Source organism: Rhinopithecus roxellana, chromosome 19 (genome assembly GCF_007565055.1).
Source record: "Rhinopithecus roxellana isolate Shanxi Qingling chromosome 19, ASM756505v1, whole genome shotgun sequence".
NCBI lineage: Eukaryota > Metazoa > Chordata > Mammalia > Primates > Cercopithecidae > Rhinopithecus > Rhinopithecus roxellana.
In genome coordinates this window covers 43,756,756-43,764,254 of record NC_044567.1, presented here as the reverse complement: position 1 = coordinate 43,764,254, position 7,499 = coordinate 43,756,756, and the positions used below count along the sequence as shown (strand labels likewise).

General features: G+C 48.0%; 1 pseudogene; it reads right to left on the bottom strand.

The window, feature by feature from the left end:
- Positions 1-985: 985 nt before the first annotated feature.
- Positions 986-4,482, bottom strand: LOC104673352 (annotated as a pseudogene).
- Between the last annotated feature and the right edge of the window lie 3,017 nt (positions 4,483-7,499).

The window sequence follows — 7,499 nt, the reverse complement described above, 5'->3', positions numbered from 1 at the left end:
GCAGGGGCATTCCAGGCAAAGGGAGCAGCTTGTGGAAAATTACAAAGGCATGAACCAGCTCGGCACCTTGTTTATTGTTTGGGGAGCTATAAATAGCTGCTGTGTGGAGAACCGAGCATGTGTAGGAGGATAATGTAGGATTACGCTGCTGGGCAGTGGGTCCCGTCTGAAAGGCCTTGAAGTCCAGGCTAAGGAAGTCAGATATTCCTCCAGAGGCTGATACGACTCCAAAATGTCCACTGAAGTAGCACTCACTAATAATGGAAACTGAATACAGAGGAGAGACGAGTCATGCCACAATCAGAGGGGCAAGGAGAGTTTGCCTTTTGCATGTGGGAAATTTCTTGGAAATATCTTGTTTTATGTTAAAAATTCATGCAGAATTTTTCATTCTACTTTTTCTTTCTTTTAAGACAGAGTCTCACTCTGTCGCCGAGTACAGTGGCGCAATCTCGGCTCACTACAACCTCCACCTCCCGGGTTCACGCCATTCTCCTCCCTCAGTCTCCCAAGTAGCTGGGACTACAGGCGCCCACAACCACGCCCGGCTAATTTTTGGTATTTTTAGTAGAGACAGGGTTTCACCGTGTTAGCCAGGATGGTCTCGATCTCCTGACCTCATGATCTGCCCGCCTCGGCCTCCTAAAGTGCTGGGATTACAGGCGTGAGCCACCGCGCCGGGCCTTTTTTTTTTTTTTTTTTGACAGTGGATAAATTTTTATTGAGCCACTTAGTTTACAACATGAGGTAAAAGGAAAAAGTTCTCCTTGACCAGTATTTGACACAGCTGTAGGAAAGTATTTTAGACTTCAGGGATTCCTAAGGGATTCCATCTCTCAAAAGCTGGGATCAAGTAAACAAATTTTATTAACTCCTTGAATTTTCCAGTTGACTCTTCCTTTACAATAGTAACAAGTTCTATTATGTAAGTTTCTTCAAGGCCAAGTTTTATCATAGTTGCTAATATCCTTAGAGCTGAACTATTTCAATCAATGTCCACTTCAAAAATGAGTTTTGCATTTGGTGGAATTTTGGCATCAGGCTGCCCTTTCTTTCCATAAGCCCATTCTGGTTCAATCTCCAGTTGAGCCTTTTCTCCTTTACTCATAGTCAAGAGGGCTTCACCCCATCCTCTGACAACTTTGCCTACTCAGACCTTAAAACTTAAAGGCTTGGCATTTTTCTTCTTCTTTGCACTTGTTTGAATATTAGTATCAAAAACAGTCCCATCTTGTAGTGTTCCTGTATACCAGCAGTGAACAACATCTCCCCTTTTGGGAAAGTTGGTTTTATCTCCCTTTTTCAGAACAAATTTAGTATATTTTGGTGGACCCTTATCCAGAGTCTCTTCAGACTTGGTTTCTTTGGGTTTTTCTTCATTAAGCTTCACATTTTTTACTTGCTCACTTTACTTATACTTTCAGTACCCTTGAAACGCTTAGTTTCAAAAAGATGGTTATAGGCTGTAACCAAGTGGTCCTTGTTAGCTGTCTCGGCCACATGTTTAATGTTTCCTAACAATTTATGTTCTGCAAGAAACGAATCTGAACCGTGTTCCTGAAGAAACTTGATAATGTCCTTCTTGTGCAGCTGCTCACTGTGCACCACGCCCGGCTAATTTTTGTATTTTTAGTAGAGATAGGGTTTCACCATGTTGGCCAGGCTGGTCTCAATCTCCTGACCTCAGGTGGTCCTCCCACCTCAGCCTCCCAAAGTGCTGGGATTACAGGCATGAGCCACCGCACCCGGCCTAAATGTGTCTTACCTGGCATATTCTATTAAAAGTCTAGGCCGGGCGCAGCGGCTCACGCCTATAATCCCAGCACTTTGGGAGGACGAGGCGGGTGGATCATGAGGTCAGGAGATTGAGACCATCCTGGCTAACACGGTGAAACTCCGTCTCTACTAAAAATACAAAAAAAGTTAGCCGGGCGTGGTGGTGGGTGCCTGCAGTCCGAGCTGCTGGGGAGGCTGAGCCAGGAGAACAGCATGAACCTGGGAGGCAGAGCTTGCAGTGAGCCGAGATCACACCACTGCACTCCAGCCTGGGCGACAGAGTGAGACTCCGTCTCAAAAAAAAAAAAAAAAAAAAAAACCAGTCTGGGACTTTGGCCAACATCTATATCAAACTTGTGAGTCGTAAGCCATGGGCACTAACTCTGACTTACTTACAGAAAGAAATGATTTATCACAGGATACTGCATAGTTCACAAAATCACCAAGAAACCTACAGAGCCAAGATTGGCAGGAGCACAGACGGCCACAAGCCTAAATGGGTTGCTAAAGCCACTGTTGTCACCACAGGACACTAGATGTCGCTGCTGGCAGCTGTCTGTGACCACTGGGCCTGGAAACCTCTGCTGTGCCTCAGAAATTTTCTCTGCTTCTGCATCCTCAAATCCAAATCCAGTGATCCTGACCACCAGAACCTAGGCCACATGCTCTCATCCTAGCTGGAAAGGGTGGCAGGAAGAGTGAGAACCTGGTGCTCTCAGTGTCTATAGGCAGATGGATTCTGCCTCCCTTCAAAAATAATAAGGTGGGCCCAGGCACAGTGGCTCACACCTGTAATCCCAGCACTTTGGGAGGCCAAGGCAGGTGGATCACCTGAGGTCAGGAGTTTGAGACCAGCCTGGCAAACATGGCAAAACCCCGTCTCTACTAAAAATATAAAAATTATCCGGATGTGGTGGCATGCACCTGTAATCCCAGCTACTTGGGAAGACTGAGGTGGGAGAATCGCTTGAACCAGGGAGGCCGAGGTTGCAATGAGCTAAGATGGTACCACTGCACTCCAGCCTGGATGACAGAGTGAGACTCCATCTCAAAAAAAAAAATTAATAATAAGGTGGAAAATTTCTGAAAGGGAAGGCTTCAGATGCAAGAGGGCCAAAAATATCCTAAAACTGTGTAAGCCCGGCCAGGCGCAGTGGCTCACACCTGTAATTCCAGCACTTTGGGAGGCCAAAGCAGGCAGATCACAAGGTCAGGAGATCGAGACCATCCTGGCTAACACAGTGAAACCCTGTCTCTACTAAAAATGCAAAAAATTAGCCAGACATGGTGGCGGGCGCCTGTAGTCCCAGCTACTTGGGAGGCTGAGGCAGGAGAATGGCGTGAACCCAGGAGGTGGAGCTTGCAGTGAGCCGAGATCGTGCCACTGCACTCCAGCCTGGGCGACTGAGTGAGACTCCGTCTCAAAAAAAAAAAAAAAAAAAGAAAAGAAAAGAAAAGAAAAAGAAAAAACTGTGTAAGCCCAACTGAAATGGATTATTAGAACAGGAATGGGATTCCAATTAGACCTGGTGACCTTTTTTTTTTTTCTGAGATGGAGTCTCGTCTGTTGCCCAGGCTGGAGTACAGTGGCGCCATCTCGGCTCACTGCAACCTCCACCTCCCAGGTTCAAGCAATTCTCCTCCCTCAGCCTCCAGAGTAGCTGGAATTACAGATGCCAGCCACCACGCCCGGCTAATTTTTGTATTTTTAGTAGACACGGGGTTTCACCATATTGGCCAGGCTGGTCTTGAACTCCTCACCTCGTGATCCGCCCACCTCGGCCTCCCAAAATGCTGGGATTACAGGCGTGAGCCACCGCGCCAGGCCAGACCTGGTAAGTTATTAAAAGCACAGTTCCTGAGTTCCAACTCCCACCATTTGCAGGCATCTATAAAAAGGGGGCAATGCTTCAAAGGATGGTTGGTGAGATTTCAGTGAATTAAAGCTTGGAAAGGACCCAGCACCACTCCAGGCACAGGGCAGGCATCCTACAAATGTAGGTTCCCATCCATTTCATTTTATCCCATTTTCTGGCCACAGGTAGCCACCCCTTCATCTCTACGCCAGCCAATTCTACTCTAAGTCACTGTGCCCCTCCTGTCTGGATTTGTGAGGGGCAGTCAGACCAGAAGAGGCCACAGGGTGATATTTGTCATCTCCCTGCTGCTATACCAACTTCTCAGCTACCTGAGGTTTTTGGGCCCCTTTGTCTGCCTTCCCAGCCCCAACCTGAGACCTGGGCATCTGACCTGAAGGACGCAGGCTCTTAGTGGACATGATAACAACGCCCACATCAGCCCTTAGGGCTGCAGCAGCCCTGCCTGGCCAGAGTCGCTACTTCCCCAGGGAATGTCAACCAGGACCAGAAGCCAAGGCGGGAGGGGACAGGAAGTCAGATAACAGGTTTTCTGCAGGAATGTAAATTACACATCTCGGAGGATCTCACATATGCAAGGCAGAGTTTTGGGGGCCAAGAAAGCAAATGGTGCCTGTTTTCTTGGCCCAAGGCAGAAATGCCTTTGTGAACACTGGGAGGAGTTGCGTGGGGTCTAAGCCCTGAGAAAGTCCCAAAGCCATAGGAGGACCCAGACACCGAAGAGGCTGTGACTGGCTGCAGTGGATGCCACACAAACCTCTTCCTGTCCTTGCACAGGGTGGATCTTGTCCCTCCCAGTGTGCTCCTTTCTGTACCTCTTGCTGGCCATGAATCTCCTTTGCCCCTGTCCACGTCTCCATGCCATTTCCTCTGCAGAGCCTTCTCCTGCCTCTCCTCTACTGTCCAAACATTTTAAATGCTGGGCAGCCTCTCTTCCTTAGGGTTTCTTCCCTCTATCCCATTCGAAGAGCTGTACCCAGCTTTATCTACCTCCATCTCAAGCTTTCATCCTATCCTTCTCTCCTCTGTTCACAGTCAGGAGTCCCTTGCAATGAGACCAATTCTGGTTTAAAATGCATTTGTGCGGGAGGGTGTCAGGGTCTCACCTGGAGGGAAGTCACACCTGCACAGGCCTACAGAGAGGTGAGACGGGGCCTCAGGCATCTCATCAACTGGGTGCATAGAAAGAGCACCGTTATTTTTTTATTTTTTTGAGATGGAGTCTCCTTCTGTCACTCGGGCTGGAGTGCAATGGCGCAATCTTCATTCACTGCAACCTCCGCCTCCCGGGTTCAAGAGATTCTCCTGCCTGAGCCTCCCGAGTAGCTGGGATTACAGGCACATGCCGCCATGCCTGGCTAATTTTTTGTATTTTAGTAGAGACGGGGTTTCCCCGTGTTGCCCAAGCTGGTCGTGAACTCCTGAGCTCAGGTGATCCACCTGCCTTGGCCTCCCAAAGTGCTGGGATTACAGGCGTGAGCCACTGTACCCAGCGAGCACCCTGATTTATGGGTCATCAGCTTCCCCTTCCCTGGGCCCAGGGATCTGGGAGATAGGAAGTTGATGCCACAGCCCCAGTAGTTGATGTTTCAGGACAGTGGCCAGTGAGTGCTGAACACAGTGAGTAGCAGGGTGGGCTGAGACCTGAGCTCCACGACTCATAAAGCCCCGCTGTTCTTGCATGGCGTGTGGTTTCTGGGTTTATTTCCCTGTTGTTCTTGAGGGGAGATATTTATTCCCTGAGTACGTAGGTTGCAGGGCTCAGGGCTGAAAGCATTCCCCGTCCTTACAGAAATGCTAGGGATATGAAAAAGTGTACAGGAGTCTCGAACTCCTGACCTCAGGTGATCCACCCTCCTTGACCTCCCAAGGTGCTGGGATTACAGGCATGAACCACCGCGCCCTGCCCAAGAGTGTTGACTAAACCATCTAGAACTACCTGTTGGTGCCTGAAGGGACTTGGGGAGGTTGTAAAACCAAAGATTATTCTGAAGGGGACTCTTCTTGGGACTCTGTTGAGATTTTTCTGTTTATTACTAGTGATATGATTTGTTCTGATTTTTACCACCAATTCCTCCCTCCCCCACTAAACATATACCGCCCAAGGAGCAAGAAGAAACACCTACACTGTGTGTGAAGAACCTGGCATTCTACCATATCTGGCACAGGCCTCGGTGTAGCAGCAACGAATGAATGTGTCTCTCTCTTCCCCAGCCTCGATGACTACAGCTCCATTCTAACTGGTCTTCCTGCACAGTGTGGATCCCACAGTGTTGACAGAACCAGCTTCTAGGTTCAGCAAGGAAACGGGGCTGATTCTCAGGCAGGAGGAGGCAGAGTACGTATGACTCAATCCCTCTTTGCCTTTAATGAGAGTGACGGAGAAGATTTTCCCTTTAAGAAGGGGGATATCCTGAGAATCTATAAAAGCCTGAAGAGCAGTCATGCAACACAGAGGACAGCAAAGGCAAGAAACGGGTGATTCCAGTTCCTTACGTCGAGAAGTAGAGACCTGCCTCTGCCTCAGTATTGGCTCTGATTGGATGTTGTGAACTGGTAAAGATCTCTGGGTTAATGTGAGTGGTCAGAGGGCAGGAGAGTATAATGGCAAATGAAGTCACTTCCTATTCACTCACGTCCCTCTGATAGAGCAACAGAACCCACTGAGGATGGTAGCTCAACAAACAGTTTTGTTGATGTATGGGAACAATGGCTTTATGGTTTTTGCAACTGCCATCTACACAGTTTTTCTACAGACGTCCAAGCCAGTCTCGCCTCATTCTGTTCCTTGTGAGCTTCCAGAACAGAATTACTCCATTCCTAGTCTCAGTTCATCATGGTCAATGTATAAAACTGGAGAGCTGGTCGGGTACGGTGGCTCACGCCTGTAATCCCAGCACTTTGGGAGGCTGAGGCGGGTGGATCATGAGGTCAGGAGATCAAGACCATTCTGACTAACACGGTGAAACCCCGTCTCTATTAAAAATACAAAAGATTAGCTGGGCATGGTGGCGGGCGCCTGTAGTCCCAGCTACTTGGGAGACTGAGGCAGGAGAACGGTGTGAACACAGGAGGCGGAGCTTGCAGTGAACTGAGATCGCGCCACTGCACTCCAGCCTGGGCGACACAGCGAGACTCCGTCTCAAAAAAAAAAAAAAAAAAAAAAAAAAAAAAGTGGAGAGTTTATATGTTAACTTCTTTATTTTAATTAATTTATTTATTTATTTTGAGATGAAGTTTCACTCTTGTCACCCAGGCTGGAGTACAATGGCACAATCTTGGCTCACTGCAACCTCTGCCTCCCACATTCAGGTGATTCTCCTGCCTTAGCCTCCAGAGTAGTTGGGATTACAGGTGCCTGCCACCATGGCTGGCTAATTTTTTTTTTTTTTTGTACTTTTTAGTAGAAACGGAGTTCCACCATGTTGGTCAGGCTGGTCTCAAACTCTTGACCTCAGGTGATGCACCCACCTCAGCCTCCCAAAGTGCTGGGATTACAGACGTGAGCCACCGCACCAGACCACATGTGTGAACTTCTGAATTGGCTGATTTTAGGTGGTAGTAGCTATGCCTGAGTGTATAGAAGGTAGAGCTATCTTGCTCTCTCATTCCTAGATGGTGCAAATCAGCCTGTGGAAAACTGACAGGAGCGGTGCTCACTGCTCATTCTGATTTATTTCATGGTTTTCTTTTCTCATTCTGAAACCATTCTATCAAATGGCAATAGACTGTTCCTGTCCACCCCCATGAAGTAATCATGTACCACACGAATAATACACAATGAGATTGCTTTTTCCACTTATAAAACATGACCAGTTATGACTCATTCTGACATTTCAAAGCCTA